Here is a 17209-nt window from a genome sequence, read left to right on the forward strand (position 1 = left end):
TTCCTAATCCTCCAAAGGACAAACGTATAACTTTGCTGTCTCTTGTTCCCTATACTTTAACCCCTTGCTTTGCAGATCATCCATTGCCTACAGCGACTACCGTGTTCACGGGTGGCTCACCAAGCAAGGGCGTTGTCACCTGGCAGGACGAAAGTGGTAACTGGGTTCCTCAATTTACATCTTCTCATACTTCTGCTCAACGATCGGAACTTGCTGCTGTTATTCTTGCCTTTCAAATATTTGCTCACCAGGACTTTAACCTAATTGTGGACACTCAGTACGTATTTCGACTACTGTTACATTTGCCTTTCTCCTATCTTGCTCCCTCGATGGACAAGGAACTGTATGACTTGTTTTCCACTTTGCAGTCTCTGCTTCAGTCACGCATCAATCAGTGTTTTGTTTTTCACATTCGCTCCCATTCTAATTTGCCTGGGTTCCTTGTCCAGGGAAATGCGGTGGCGGATTCATTTTTACATGACATCCCTGAGACCTTTCACCTTTTTGATGATCCTATTTCTTCGCATGGGATGTTTCATCAATCTGCTAAGACTCTTCATAAACAGTTTAATATTCCCATGGCTCAAGCTCGGGACATCATCTCAGCCTGTTCATCCTGTACTACCTCTCCTTTGAATCTGCCTTTTGATGCTGTTAATCCCCGTGGAGAACATTCTAATGAGATTTGGCAAATGGACGTAACTCATACTCCATTGTTGTCCCCGTTCTCTAAGCTTCATCTCACTGTTGACACTTATTCAGGTTTTATTTGGGCGACACCGATGAAAGGAGAAACTACTAGACGCGTCATCCAGCATTGTGCTCGCACGTTTGCTGTCATGGGCCGACCAGCCTTGATCAAAACTGACAATGGGCCGGCTTATGTTTCAGATGCCTTTTCTCAATTTTGTAAACAATGGGGAATTAGGCTTAAACATGGGATTCCTTTCAACTCTACAGGTCAAGCAATTGTAGAGCGTGCTCATTTAACCTTTAAATCCCTTCTTCAGAAACAGACCTCTGGGAAGAATGTTCCTGTAGTTGACATCCCTATAGCTGTTGCTCATGTATTGTACACATTAAACTTTTTGCTGTTTCCTCACAATAGGAACCACACTCCTGTTGAGCTTCATTTTAGGTCCCAGGAGCAGCTGCCGCGACCCTTGGTGTCATATCGTCAGCCACCGGACCCTATCTGGAAGGGCCCGGCCGAGCTGATCACCTGGGGACGTGGATATGCGGCGATTGCTTTGGACAAAGGAGCTGTGTGGATTCCTGCACGATGTGTTCGACCATGGCGCACTGTGCTTCCAAAGGAAATTGTGGACTCATAATGTGCTTAGTGTTATTATTGATCTTTTCCTGCGGTCAGAGTATTTCTTTAGGACCATGGCAGGACAATTATTATTTTAAAGAGATAAGTAAGGTGTCTGAAATTCTGAATTGGACTAACTGTTATATTTGTGCTTACATTCCTAGCAATGCTTTTTCTGTGGTTTATATATAGGCGTTCCAATGCCAATAATGTTAGTATCCCTCGTCACACCCTTAATATGTCCCACACTATACCTTTAGGTCTAGGAGCTAGTATTGCTGCATCTTGGTGTTTTCGTGCAGGTAACCTTTCCTCCTTCAATGCCACTGTGAAAGTTGGTACGTTCCCTTCGTGCAACCGTACCTTCATGATTCAAGAATCACTGCTGTCTGGCTATGACTACATAGGCTGTAATTTAACTCTGCAAATTAATGGTACCGCTTCCTTGTTATCTTGCGGTGGTACAGTTACCACTGCTAAGAGTGGGAAGCTTGGTCTACTCTGGAAAACATTCCTTACATTTTGTATTCAACGTGCATTTGATGATTCTATCCCTAAGTTTATTCCTGCTTACTGGTGTGGAACTTGCACTGTGGGTTTCTTGGTTCCTGCTGTTACTAAACATGCTTCACTTGTTGTTTTGGGTCGTGTTCATAATTGGCGCAACCTCGACCTGAATTCCTTTCCTGTTGCTGTGTGTTTAGTCGTTTAGTCGTGTCCGACTCTTCGTGACCCCATGGACCAGAGCACGCCAGGCCCTCCTGTCTTCTACTGCCTCCCGGAGTTGTGTCAGGTTCATGTTGGTTGCTTCGCAGACACTGTCCAGCCATCTCATCCTCGGTCGTCCCCTTCTCCTCTTGCCATCACACTTTCCCAACATCAGGGTCTTTTCCAGGGAATCTTTTCTTCTCATTAGATGGCCAAAGTACTGGAGCCTCAGCTTCAGGATCTGTCCTTCCAGTGACAGAACTGATAGGTTTGTTCTCCTTGCAGTCCAGGGGATTCTCAAGAGCCTCCTCCAGCACCACAATTCAAAGGCATCAATTCTTCGGCGGTCTGCTTTCTTTATGGTCCAGCTCTCACTTCCATACATCACGACAGGAAAAACCATAGCTTTGACTATTCGGACTTTTGTTGGCAAGGTGATGTCTCTGCTTTTCAAGATGCTGTCAAGATTTGTCATCGCTTTCCTCCCAAGAAGAAGGCGCCTTTTAATTTCAGGGCTGCTGTCTCCATCTGCAGTGATCATGGAGCCCAGGAAGATAAAATTTGACACTGCCTCCATATCTTCCCCTTCTATTTCCCAGGAGGTGATGGGACCAGTGGCCATGATCTTAGTTTTTTTGATGTTGAGTTTCAGACCGTTTTTTGCACTCTCCTCTTTCACTCTCATTACAAGGTTCTTTAATTCCTCCTCACTTTCTGCCATCAGAGTGGTATCATCTGCATATCGGAGGTTGTTGATATTTCTTCCGGCAATCTTAATTCCGGCTTGGGTTTCTTCCAGTCCAGCCTTCCGCATGATGTATTCTGCATATAAGTTAAATAAGCTGGGGGACAATATACAGCCTTGCCGTACTCCTTTCCCAATTTTGAACCACTCAGTTGTTCCATGACCAGTTCTAACTGTTGCTTCCTGTCCCACATATAGGTTTCTCAGGAGACAGATAAAGTGGTCAGGCACTCCCATTTCTTTAAGAACTTGCCATAGTTTGCTGTGGTCCACACAGTCAAAGGCTTTCGCATAGTCAATGAAGCAGAAGTAGATATTTTTCTGGAACTCTCTGGCTTTCTCCATAATCCAGCGCAAGTTAGCAATTTGGTCTCGAGTTCCTCTGCCTCTTCGGAATCCAGCTTGTACTTCTGGGAGTTCTCGGTCCACATACTGCTGAAGCCTACCTTGTAGGATTTTGAGCATAACCTTGCTAGCGTGCGAAATGAGTGCAATTGTACGGTAGTTGGAGCATTCTTTGGCACTGCCTTTCTTTGGGATTGGGATGTAGACTGATCTTTTCCAATCCTCTGGCCACTGTTGAGTTTTCCAAACTTGCTGGCATATTGAATGTAGCACCTTAACAGCATCATCTTTCAAGATTTTAAATAGTTCAACTGGAATGCCATCACCTCCACTGGCCTTGTTGTTAGCCAGGCTTTCTAAGGCCCACTTGACTTCGCTCTCCAGGATGTCTGGCTCAAGGTCAGCAACTACATTGTCTGGGTTGTCCGGGATATCCACATCTTTCTGATATAATTCCTCTGTGTATTCTTGCCACCTCTTCTTGACGTCTTCTGCTTCTGTTAGGTCCCTCCCATTTTTGTCTTTTATCATGTTCATCTTTGCGCAAAATGTTCCTCTAATATGTCCAATTTTCCTGAACAGATCTCTGGTCTTTCCTTTTCTGTTATCTTCCTCTATTTCTTTGCATTGTTCATTTAAGAAGGCCCTCTTGTCTCTCCTTGCTATTCTTTGGAAGTCTGAATTCAAGTTTCTGTAACTTTCCCTATCTCCCTTGCATTTTGCTTCCCTTCTCCTCTCTGCTATTTCTAAGGCCTCGTTGGACAGCCACTTTGCTTTCTTGCATTTCCTTTTCTTTGGGATGGTTTTCGTTGCTGCCTCCTGGACAATGTTACGAGCCTCTATCCAAAGTTCTTCAGGCACTCTGTCCACCAAATCTAGTTCCTTAAATCTGTTCTTTACTTCCACTGTGTATTCATAAGGGATTTGGTTTAGATTATACCTGAGTGGCCCAGTGGTTTTTCCTAATCTCTTCAGTCTAAGCTTGAATTTTGCTATGAGAAGCTGATGATCAGAACCGCAGTCAGCTCCAGGTCTTGTTTTTGCTGACTGTATAGAGCTTCTCCATCTTTGGCTGCAGAGAATATAATCAATCTGATTTCGATATTGCCCATCTGGTGATTTCCATGTATAGAGTCGCCTCTTGTGTTGTTGGAAAAGAGTGTTTGTGATGACCAGCTTATTCTCTTGACAAAACTCTATTAGCCTTTGTCCTGCTTCGTTCTGAACTCCAAGGCCAAACTTCCCTGTTGTTCCTTTTATCTCTTGGCTCCCTACTTTAGCATTCCAGTCCCCTAGAATGAGAAAAACATCTTTCTTTGGTGTCAGTTCTAGAAGATGTTGTAAATCTTCATAGAATTGTTCAATTTCAGTCTCCTCAGCAATGCTGGTTGGTGCATAAACTTGGATTATTGTGATGTTGAATGGTCTGCCTTGGATTCGTATTGACATCATTCTATCATTTTTGAGATTGTATCCCATTACAGCTTTTCCCACTCTTTTGTTGACTATGAGGGCTACTCCATTCCTTCTACGGGATTCTTGTCCACAATAGTAGATATGATAATCATCTGAGCTGAATTCGCCCATTCCTGTCCATTTTAGTTCACTGATGCCCAGGATGTCGATGTTTATTCTTGCCATCTCCTGTTTGACCACCTCCAGCTTCCCAATGTTCATAGATCTTACATTCCAGGTTCCTATGCAGTATTTTTCTTTGCAGCATTGGATTTTCCTTTCACTTCCAGGCACGTCCACAGCTGAGCGTCCTTTCGGCTTTGGCCCAACCACTTCATTAGCTCTGGAGCTACTTGTACTTGTCCTCCGCTCTTCCTCAGTAGCATGTTGGACGCCTTCCGACCTGAGGGGCCCATCTTCCAGCGTCATATCTTTTAGCCTTTTGTTTCTGATCATGGGGCGTTCTTGGCAAAGATACTGGAGTGGCTTGCCATTTCCTACTCCAGGTGGATTGCGTTTAGTCGGAACTCTCCACTATGTCCTGTCCGTCTTGGGTGTCCCTGCACGGCATAGCCCATAGTTTCTCTGAGTTACTCAAGCCCCTTCGCCACGACAAGGCAGCAATCCATGAAGAATGATTGCTACCAGAGGGTTTATCACGCTATTTGCTCCTTTTATTGGCGCTACCTGGAATTATCGCAGTTTACTAAAGTTATCTAATTTCACTGAAGCCATGTTGAATGATACCATCCATGCTTTAAAGCTTGTAAATTCAGAGCTCAGCGAACTACATTCAGTTGCTTTGCAGAATCGCCAAGCTTTAGATGTCATGTTAGTGGACCTGGTTGCGTACCCTTGTTATGTATATCATTATTATAATTGTAATTTTAGTTATTTAATGTTGTGTTATTCAATGTTTGCCTGCTCTTGTATCTACACTGCTATCCTACTGTCGTTGAACCATCCCATCAGATTCTCTTAGCCCTAAGCAATTGTATCAGGCTAGATGACTATAATCCTTTGCTTAAATAAACAACGGAGGTAATGTTGGGAAATGGTTCTGCAGCAGCAGAAAAGAGAGTTTATTACTGTATGTAGCTATATCTATGTCTGTGTAGGCAACAGGAAGAAGCATATTTCCTCATTTCCTGTTGCATTGTAATAGGATAGGTTTTGCTGTATAAGCTGTTTGATAGGCTGAAACTCTGCTGAAAGTAGGCGTTCTTACAGGCAATAAATCACTCTGACAGTGGCTGGAGAGAGCTGAGTTGATAAAGCTGAGGGAGAAACCGAAAGAGAAAATAGAAGAACACTGCAGAGAGAAGCTGTGAGGCAGTTCAGTTTTCTCCCCAGCTAACAGAAAGAACAGTCTCTCCCCAGCAAACTGAAAGAGCTAAACAAAGCGAAGTCTTCTGTCTTTGGGAGTCATTTATTTTTCAGCACACACTTTCTTCGAGCCGGCCTCGCAATAGTGGTTGGTGCATAAATTTATTTATTTATTTATTTATTTATTTATTTATTTATTTATTTATTTATTTATTTATTTATTTATTTATTGTATTTATACCCCGCCTATCTAGTCATTTTGACCACTCTAGGCGGCTTAAACTTGGATTATTGTGATGTTGAAAGGTCTGCCTTGGGTTCGTATTGACATCATTCTATCATTTTTGAGATTGTATCCCATTACAGCTTTTCCCACTCTTTTGTTGACTATGAGGGCCACTCCATTCCTTCTACGGGATTCTTGCCCACAGTAGTAGATATGATAATCATCTGAGCTGAATTCGCCCATTCCTGTCCATTTTAGTTCGCTGATGCCCAGGATGTCGATGTTTATTCTTGCCATCTCCTGTTTGACCACCTCCAGCTTCCCAAGATTCATAGCTCTTACATTCCAGGTTCCTATGCAGTATTTTTCTTTCCAGCATCGGACTTTCCTTTCACTTCCAGGCACGTCCACACCTGAGCGTCCTTTCGGCTTTGGCCCATCCACTTCATCAGCTCTGGAGCTACTTGTACTTGTCCTCCGCTCTTCCTCAGTAGCATGTTGGACGCCTTCCGACCTGAGGGTCCCATCTTCCAGCGTCATATCTTTTAGCCTTTTGTTTCTGATCATGGGGCATTCTTGGCAAAGATACTGGAGTGGCATTGCCAGTTCCTACTCCAGGTGGATTGCGTTTAGTCAGAACTCCCCACTATGACCTGTCTGTCTTGGGTGTCCCTGCATGGCATAGCCCATAGCTTCTCTGAGTTACTCAAGCCCCTTCGCCACGACAAGGCAGCAATCCATGAAGGGGATGGTTCATCATAGCTGCCATCATCCCAGTAAAGGATGAATCCTAGAATGAAATCAGTCATTAACAAGTGTCTCCAAACTCATCTGGGTACCTCATTATAAGTCTAGGAGCCTCATGGTGCAGTGGGTAGACTGCTGTACTGTAGCCAAAACTGTGCTCACAACCTGAGGTTCAATCCTAGGTAGCTAGCTCAAGGTTCACTCAGGCCTTTCAAGTGGTCAAGGGCTTATTACATCACGGCCTGTAGGAAGAGTCTGCTGACCACACTGTGACTTGCTGTGAGGAATTTGGGCAGTACTTTGCAGGCAAAATCGCTCAGATCTGCTCTGACTTATAAAAGCTGCCAGAGATGGACTGGCTGAGTGGATTCGAAGGGTGGTGAATGCCTCCTTGCAGCAGGGCAGGATCCCAGCATGCTTAAAGGAGGCAGCAGTTGAAAAAAAATCCCCACCTAGGAGCCCACAGTATTGGATAATTACTGACCAGTTTCTACATGTTGGAGCGGGTTGTGTCTTCTCAGCCCTAGGGAGTCCTGGATGAGATAGATTATCTGGATTCATTTCAATCTGGCCTCAGGACTGCTTATGGGATGGAGACGGCTTTGATCGCCTTGGTGGATGACCTATGTTGGGAACTGAACAGGGGGAGCTGTCCAGTTCCTGACAGCTTTTGATATCATTCATCTCGGGAGCTTTTGATACCATCAATCATGCTAATCTCCTCAGCTGTCTCTCTGGGATGTGACTTTGAGACACCGCTTTACCGTGGCTCCAGACCTTCCTGAAAGGGAGACCCCAGAGGGTGGTGTTGTGGGACTCCTGTTCAACACCCTGAGTGTTGGTCTGTGGTGTCACTCAGGGTTCTGTTTTGTCCCTTATGCTATTTAGCATTGACACGAAAATTTGGGGGGAGGATTTCCGGAATTTGGGAGTTCCATGACACCAGTTCATGGATGTCACTCGAATCTATCTCTCCTTGCCGTCTAAATCCAGGGAAACTGTTTCAGTTCTAGATCAGTGTCTGGTGTCAGTAATGGACTAGATGAAGATGAAAAAACTGAAACTTAATCCAGACAAGACAGAGGGGCTCTTGGTCAGTTGAAAGGCAGATCAAGGCATAGGGATGCAGCCAGTGCTGGATGGGGTTACACTCCCCCCCTCTGAAAACACAGCTGGGCAGCTTGGGGGCATTCCTGGATTCCTGTCCGAGTCAGGATGCCTAGGTTTTGGCAGTGGCCAAGAGCACGTTTGCATAGTTAAAATGAATGCACTAGCTGTGTTTGTTTCTTGATAGGTCTGATCTGGCCACTGTGACACGTGCTATAGTTACATCTTGGCTGGATTATAGTAACATTTTCTCTATGTGGGGCTACCGTTGGAAAGTATTTTGAAACTCCAGTGGATCCAAAATGATTATTACCTGGTGCTGGTAACAGGGATGACATAACTCCCCTGAAACAGTAGCTCCACTGGCTGCTGATCAGTTTTCTTGGTACAATTCAAAGCACATATTTTAACCTATAAAGCCCTAAACAGTTTGTGTCCAAGCTATCTAAAAGACCACATCTTGCTCCATGAGCCTGCCCAAGTATTAAGATCATCAGGGGAGGCCTTTCTCTTGGTCCCACTACCCTCACGGGGGGCCTCTGATGGAGACATGGGAGAGATCCTTCTCTGTCGCTGCTCTCAAACCCTCGAATTCCTTCCCACAGGAAGCCAGGCTGGCTCCATCTTTGCTGTCCTTCTACAAGCAGGTGAAGAACTTTCTCTTCAGATAGGCTTGTCCTTACTGACTTTTTGAGAAAGGTTTTAAAATTGGATTCTTGTGCTCTGTTGCTTTTAAATGTGTTTTTAGTATTGATTTTATTTACTGTTTTTAATGTAACACTTGTTTAATTCTTTTTTACAAAATATATTTGTACATTTACTGCTTTTAGTTTTTAAATATAGTCCTTTTAATGATGTAAGCCATCTGGAGTCCTTTTAGGGAGAAAGGCAAGGTAGGAATATTTTAAATAAATAGACAAATAACATTTCATTTAAAAATAAAAAGCAGTATATCTCCAGAAGCTTTAAAAGGCTTCTTAAAATACATAAAAGAATATCAGAGTTCCTATAACAGGAAAATATAAGCCTCTAGGCATGTTGTTAACACAAATGAAATCAATACAGAATGTTCTTACCCACTTCAAGCCAGGATTCAGCTGTGCCAGTGGTTTCCAACCTTGAGTAACCCAGGTGTTCTTGAACTGCAATTCCCAGAATCCTTCACTACCAGTTGTACAGAACACCTGAGTTACCCAAGGTTAGGAACCACTGAGCTATATGTTTAGGTAAAGTCCATTGTTGCCTTTCTGGTGCTGCCCTGTAATCCTTCTGCGGTTCTAAGGACATTCACCTGGCTGCCTCTGGATTAAATGAGGCAGAATTGCCTTTAAATGGCATATTTCAGCAATTAACCTGTTCTTTACCATAGACCCGTTTTAAATATCTTTTGTTGTCACACAACACCAAAACTTAACTCAAGATTTAAAGCCCTAAAATGCATCAAATATTTATTTAAAGTTTCTCATGCAGGGTCTCATCAACAAATATTCCTTGCTACAGATTGCTGCAGTAAACTTTTCCTAACATTTCACCAGTCTCTGTGGCCGGCATCTTCAGAGAACAGGAGTTAGAACTCTGTCTGTGTTCTGTTTCTAAATAGTGTTCTAGTTTTTTTAAAAAATATATTTTAAAATATTTTCACAGTATTTTAAATATATTAGCAGGAACTAAAAGAGTGTGGACAGGAAGGAGTTAAATGCTGCTGCTTCATGCTCTCTGTGAATGCACATGAATGGGTTAATCTGTGTCTGTGCAGGACCTCTCAGAACTTTCTAGAGCTTAAAAACATGTGATTAATGGAACATCCTCCCCCCCCCCCCGGACCCCATGCTCCGCCCGCCGGGAATTCCCTCATTTCTTTTTAGCCGTTGCTTAGGTCAGACCTTCTCAATGAGTAGAGCAACATATTTTTGATTGCGACCGTCTATCTTATTCTTCTGCCTTTTCAGGCATCCACAGTATTTTTCCTTGACGTTCTGCTGTGAGCCTTCTTCCGTTAAGGTTTTCTCCTCCTTTTTCTCGCATTTTTCACTACTTTCATTTCCCCCCCTCCATTCCTGCCTTTTTTTTTTTTTTGGCCCCTCCAGGTCCATTTAAGCACTGTGTGTCTTGCGTTAATAAAATCCCCCAAAGCCCCAAATTTGGTGCTGATCTGACACCCAGTTTTATTGTTAGAATTTTTTGTTTGGACTGCCACCCTTTTAAGGGTTAACTGATAGAGCTTTTTAAAAAAAACTGTGCCAATATTATGACTGGACTCTCACCCGGTCATCATTTATTTGAAGCACAGAAGTTCTCTTTTACTCTTAAGAAAGAACTAGTACAGAGAACACTTTGTGTGGAAAGAAGAGGCTCTTAAACCAGCAACACCCTACGCTGACTGGACAGCCGATCGGGTTGCATCTTGTCCTTTCTTTGAGGGATCCGTAGAAAAGGCAGGCTAATCATGGCTCTTCCCACAACTCGCTTGCTTCACTCCCTTAATTCCACCCCAGACTGCCCTTTTTTCTCTCCTTCCTTCAGTCTCAGACAGCAGTTGGGATTCAGAGGAGGCTTAATGGGAGGCTTAGCGTCTGCTGCCAGATCTTTAGACTATCTTGCTATTGTCCCCGTCCCCCCCATCCCATCCCACCTGTCGCTCTTAGCCTCCAATGGGCCTCAGGGATGTCCATCATTGACATTCTGGCAAGGCTGTGGTCAGCCTGGGAGCTGCCTTGTAAACATGTCGGTGGCCACTTCCTCTCAGTAAGTGCCCAGCAAGTGGCAGCACATGGGGCAGATGCTTGGCTGGGCAGACAGCAGACATGCAAGGTAAGAGTGAGCTGAATCAGCAGACAGAGGTCAAATCATCATCATCATCATCATCATCATCATCATCAGCAGCAGCAGCAGCAGCAGCAGCAGCAGCAGCAGCAGCTCAAAGAAGTGCCAGGAAGAAGGGTCAAGGTGATGTTGGAGGAAGGTGTGGAGGAGATCACAGCAACAGGAGCCCTGGGGGCCCACTAACCTCTGCTGGCTTGTGACCACTGCCTGTGGAGCCCCCCGCACACACACACACACACACACACACACACACACACACACACACACATGGACATAATATATAGCCTTGTCAGCTCACACAACGTTTCAATTAAAATATTAACTCTGGGAAATGCTTTTACAGCACTTCAATGGGCAGTCCCCCAAGTCTGGGTGAGCCTGCCAGCACGTTCCAATGCAGAGCCTGGGAGCGTCTCAAGAGGGCCCTCTTTGTGCTGGATGTTGGGGAGATCCACTGTGTTTGTGTGTGTGTGTCATTCTCTGTGTGTGAACAGTTGTAATGAAACCAGGCAAGCTGGATTCAGAGGGTGGCAATTGTGAGGGAGCTGCTCTTGCCAGTCTCCATGACGACAGAGTTAAGCCTGAAAACTGGTAGGGGGCCACTAGCAAGGATATTTCCCCCTCCATTTACACACACCAAGGGCCTAGTTCTTGCCATCCTTTAAAACTCTACTGTCAGCAGCCTAGATCACCCCCCACCCCCCCACCCCCGGTCTTTGTTTCCACCAAAGCAGCCTTTAGAGGCAATCATTCATTGTAAACATTTTCGTAAATCACACAGAGTTTGTTCTTAATTAAGCTTTAATGGTTATGTGTAAAATAAGCAATGTTTACTAAAAAAAGGCATCTTCCTATTTTTAAACAAGAGGACCAGCTCATTTAAAATAGAGCTCACTTATGTCCCATTTCCAAAATGATCCAGATCTCCTGACATTATTCACAGATCATCTTCTATTTTTCCTTTCATCCAGAGTCCTTGCAAGAAAAAAATCATCCCTTTCCCATGTATTACTGGCAGTGACAAAGCGGGCCTCGAGGAGATGCCCACTGCTCACCCAGAACAGCCATTGTCTGGCACTTGGCAAGGACAGACTCAGGATCCTGCTTATTCTCCCTTGGCTGGCAGTGGCATGACGTGGGGGGGAAAAACAGGGCTAGGCTGGGACTTGAATCTGCTTTTCCTTCAAATCTGCACTGCAAATGCCCTCCTGATTTTTATAAAACTACGGTGGATAGTTTTCAGCCAAAAAACTAACACAAATACTGTAGAAAGCAAGTGATCAGTACAAAATGCAGTTCTTCGTAAAAGGTTTCCCACAGCTGGCCTCCAAAACTAGAAGTCGACACAGCTGAGATGGTAGTGGAAGAGAAAGGGGTAAGGTCATTTTCAATGGAATAACTAATGGGTGGGTGGGCTTAACCAACCCCTCCTTCCCTCCCACCTGCTGATTTTTATTTACAAGAACAAGCCTCTCATGTCCTAAATTCATGAGAGCTGAGCAAAGGTGGGTCTGGAACCATACAAAATGCAACCACATTACCTGTCTTTCATCAGCATTTTGAATAAGGAAAAGGGACACACTAGTTTTCAGAGAAGCTGCTGACATTTAGAGCAACCCTGAAGAGGGTTTTGGTTTGCGCCACAAAGCCCAAATGAAAGCAGATGCTGCAGACCTAAAATAGATGACTACACACAAACCATATGTCAGTCCAAGCCAGCGTCTCCATTACCAAACAGGAGGCAAAGGCACAGACTTTATGTATAATAATCGCTGGGGGGGGGGGGTTGTGTTTGCAAGAACAGGTGAGGATGGCGGTGAGCCCATGAAGGGCGGGTGGAAAATCTGAACATTTGGACTGGCTAGACTTTGGAGGACACGGAGCCCAAAGCATAGCTGCCTCCTAGAGAATTGGTATCACCCCATCAGAATGCCCTTGGCACCAGTGCTGGCAAGCTCAGGCACGAAGCACTTCACAGTCAGATAATTCTGCCCAAGTCCCCCACTCCTAACCCGAGGTGTCTTAAAAAGCTCGGTAGCCACCACCATTGCCACACCAGGAAGACACACACCTAGTGCAAAGCGTTGAAGGCAACAGCTGCTGTCACTGTCCCTGTGGACTTGTGAGTAGAAGCAAGTGGGTAAATAGGGGTGTTTTGCACAACTTTAGTGGAAGAGACAAATGTTTAGGATCGTTGAGTTTCCCAAGCTGTTTAGAAGTTTGTGTGTTTTTTACTTTGTGTTTGACGGCTGCCATGTGCTCCTGCTGGGACAAAGGCTGCTGCTCAGAGGCAATGAGTCATTGACTTGATTCAGAGCTGAGACAGTAGCTGCCAGGCCTAGAACAGCAGCCATACCCTGCAAGCTCATGAATGAACAGTGTGAAGAAACAGAGATTTTGCGTGCTTTATCAGAAGAATTTGAGAGTGGGAGGGACTGGGGATGGGTCTTCTGCATGCAAAGCATTGACTTGCCCATTGAATGGTGAGCCTATGAAAGACTGCAAATAATGGCTGAGGAGAGGACTGGTGCTACTCCAGCTTAAGAAAAAAGAATTCTCAGAACATCATCACCACCACCATCACCACCACCACTCGTGGTGGAAGCTGTATTGACTTGGCTTCATTTGTGGGAGATCTTACCTATCAGAATATTTGCCACATGCCTTATCCAGAGGTGGCTGAAGCTCCAGAAATCTGTAGCACCCTGAGTGATCCCTGCGTTTCATCACTGTATAGATACTGCTTCCCCGGGCAGGTGGGGCTCGTCAGCCTTGGAAGGCAGCCCATCTAGGAGAAGGAAAACTCCGATTTCAAACCTCCACTGCCTTGTGGCCATATCTATCAATGGAAAAGCCTTCAGGAGTAGATCTTGAGGCAAAATCCGGAGCTGGAGTCCCGGAGGCAGTTTGTGATGTTCTGGCAACTCCTGCATTCCATGCTTGCCAGTCATGAAAAGGAACAGGCCACAAGAGGGTACTGGACCCATGCTAGCAAAAGAGCTTTCACCTCTTCCTGTCATGGATCCTTAATAAATGTTCCCTTAAAAGATGTTTCGCATAGTAGTCGTAAGCAAGGTTAATGAACTGAATCCGCCCACTACAGTAGAGAGGAGATTTCCTGGCTTGGAGGCTCCGTGATTTTTCAGGAAATGTGCACAACAGGCTCCCTCCCTCCTGTCCTGGGATGCTCCAGTGTCAGGCACTTGAGAGGTAGAAAGGAAATGATGAGGAAACCATTCGGAACTTTTTACACCCTCCCCCATTTCCAGAGAGGAAGGTGAAGGCAGCCAAGCCCTTTCCTGACTCACTTCCCTCGTTCCCCTCCCTATTCTGTGGTCTCCCTTAGCAAAGGCTCTGAAGTCAGCTGACAGGCTTGGCCTCCCTCTGACTTTGTGGAAAGCCCGGATGCAAACTGCCTCCTCTTCCTAGCTGCAGAGCAGAAGCAAGAGGAGAGGTTTCCGAAAAAAAAAAAAAATGAAAACCACTGCTAGAGAAAGAGATCCTAGCCTGCATGTCCCTCCACCCCAGCTACAGTACTTGCACTTTACCCTGAATCTTGATTGTGTGCATGTGCTTCTATGGGAGTGGGACCTCCTCCTTTATTAATTTTATTTATTTATTTATTAGATTTCGATCCCGTCCTTTTAGACAAAGTCTACTCCGGGAAGGTCCCATTAAACATTGTAAATTAAAACAGTTAAAAACTGTTCCAGTCTCCTTCCACTGAAGGAGGAATTGGGACCTCTTTCACTTTTTTGGGGCTCAAGCAGCTCCAACGCTGCCCTCAAGGGCTGGGAAGAGATTTCATGCACTGCAAGTAGGCGCACATCTCTTGGGAGAATGTGGGGGGAGAGAGAGAGAGAGAGACAGAGGCATTCTGCTGGAAAGACCGCAAGCAAATCTGGACAGAATTGGGGCAGAAGGCTGAATTGCAGAACAACATAGGCAGTGTTCCTGCCAAGGAGGAAGAACAGGCAGCAGAGTCTTGCTAAATATAGCATGGTGATTGTTTCATGCTGGCCACTCATTGAGGAGGAAGGAAAAGCCAGTGAGGTCAGTGGTGCTGCCCGTGACCCTCCCCCACCACTGAATGATGCTCCCAGAAGCCAGGGTGGCTTGTGAATTCAGATCTGATTTTGGGGAGAAAGTGGCAGCTGCGAGGCCCTACTGCTGGCTGTGGAGCGCCCACCCCCCTGCCCCCCACCCCACTGGAGACCAGAGAGTGGAGAGGTACTATTTTTGCACCCGCGGTAGCATCAGTTGGATGAAGCAGAAAATCCAACAGGTGTGGCTTGACCCAGCCCTTACTTGTCTGGTCCTTTATGGAAAATGCCTTGTCTTCTTGTCAGAGAAATGGCCATCTTATTCTGTTCCAGCAAAACAACAACAACAACAAAAGGAGCACCAGTCTTAAGATGTCACAAATTACTTTCTTCATTTTCATGTTTGATTTTGTCTTCTTATGTGGCAACACTGCCGTGTAGTGGTCATTTTGTGAAATGGAGAAAGTCAGAGTCCCAGAAAAACATCTGCTTCATTGACTACACCAGTGGTTCTTAACCTTTTTGAAAGAAACGCCCCCTTGAGCCATTGAGGAAGTTATCATGCCCCCCTCCCTGCGCTGATATCTTATTTATTTATTTATTTATTTATTTATTTATTTATTTATTTATTTATTTATTTATTTATTTATTTATTTATTTATTTATTTATTTATTTGAGACACTTAAATCCAATGACCCCTGAAAACAAAATTCAATTCCAAGAAAATGAAATGCCCCCAAAAAGTAAGATTTAATGATTTAGTTGCAAGTGAATTTTAAGACGCAAAAAGAAATATAAAAAGGGCATAAAAACAAACTGCAATGCAGGAACTAAAAATTTCAAGATGAAAACTCTGAAACTAAATTAAGATTGGAGGAAAAAATATATTCATGCACACTGTAAAAAGGCTGCAGCCATCTTCACAGTTTTGGCTTGCTCCAGCCCCCCCACCGCCCCCCTTCTGCTGCAGCACCCCCATGCCGCCCCTTTTCGTTTTACCGCCCCCCCTGAAAAATGAAATCGCCCCCTGGGGGGCATTATCGCCCATGTTAAGAACCACTGGACTACACAAAAGCCTTTGACTGTGTGGACCACAGCAAACTATGGCAAGTCCTTAAAGAAATGGGAGTGCCTGACCTGTCTCATTTCAAGGTTCCCCTCAAGTTTTTGATCTGGAGGACGATAGCATCCCCTAGTATCACATCGCTCTTTAGGCCTGGTAGTTTAATCCTAAGTAATTCTATGATGGAGTCAGACCCACTGTCCATCTCCATTCTGCTGGATTCTCAAGTAAAACCATGTTCTATTTGAGTTTGTTATTTCAAAAGAAACAAAAGCAGAGTGTAGCCACCTAAATACACTGGACTTTAGGAAAGCTAATTTTAATAAACTCAGAGCAATGATAGGGAAGGTCTCATGACAGGAAATTTCTAACACGAAAAGGGTTCCAAAATGGATGGGAGTTTCTAAAAAAGGAAATTTTAAAGGAACAAATACAAACAATTCCAACAACAAGAAAAAGATGGAAGACAGAAAAGAGAGCAACGTGACTTAAAAAAAAAAAAAAAAGCTCAGAGAGGATCTGAAAACAAAAAAGGAAACATATGGGAAGAGGAAGGCCAGGCTACATAGGAAGAGTACACATGAGTAGCAAAGAATTGTGGGGATGGCAATAGGAGAGCAAAAGCTGAGAATGCGCTGAGGTTAGCAAGAGATGCTAAAAGCAACAACAAAAAAGGCATTCTTCAGGTGCGGGCATAGCAAAAGGCAGAGAACAGAAACAGCTCCTCAGTGGGGATGGGAAAATGGTAACAGATGGCACAGAAAAGGGAGAAGTCCTCAATTCCTACTTCAGTCTTTTCTCAAAAGACAGTCTATGACCTTCCAGACAAATGTGAACTAGAAGTGTAGGGGACAGGATTGCAGCTTCAAGTTGATTAAAAAAAATAGACAAGGAATACCTTATTATTTGGAACAAGTTCAAATCTACAGAGCCCAGTGAACTACTGTACATCCGAGAGTATTGAAGGAACTGGCTGCAGAATTCTCAGCATTGCGTATTCTTGTCTTGATGGCTGAAGTGCTGGATGATTGGGTGAGAGCTAATATTATCCCTATCTTCAAATAGGGCAAAAAAAAAAAAAAAAAAAAGGAACTTAGGAACTATAGACCAATCAGGGTGACATTAATCCCATGAAAAATTCTGGAGCATATTATAAAGCAGGCACTTTGCAAGTACTGTACCTTGAAAACAGTGCACTAATAGCTGGAAGCCAACACAAATATAGCAAGAACAAATCCTGGGAGACTAATCTTATCTCAGTTTTTGATTGGGTAACCTTTTGATTGGGTAAACGATGAGAATGCT

This window comes from Pogona vitticeps, chromosome 3, assembly GCF_051106095.1.
Source record: "Pogona vitticeps strain Pit_001003342236 chromosome 3, PviZW2.1, whole genome shotgun sequence".
Lineage (NCBI taxonomy): Eukaryota > Metazoa > Chordata > Lepidosauria > Squamata > Agamidae > Pogona > Pogona vitticeps.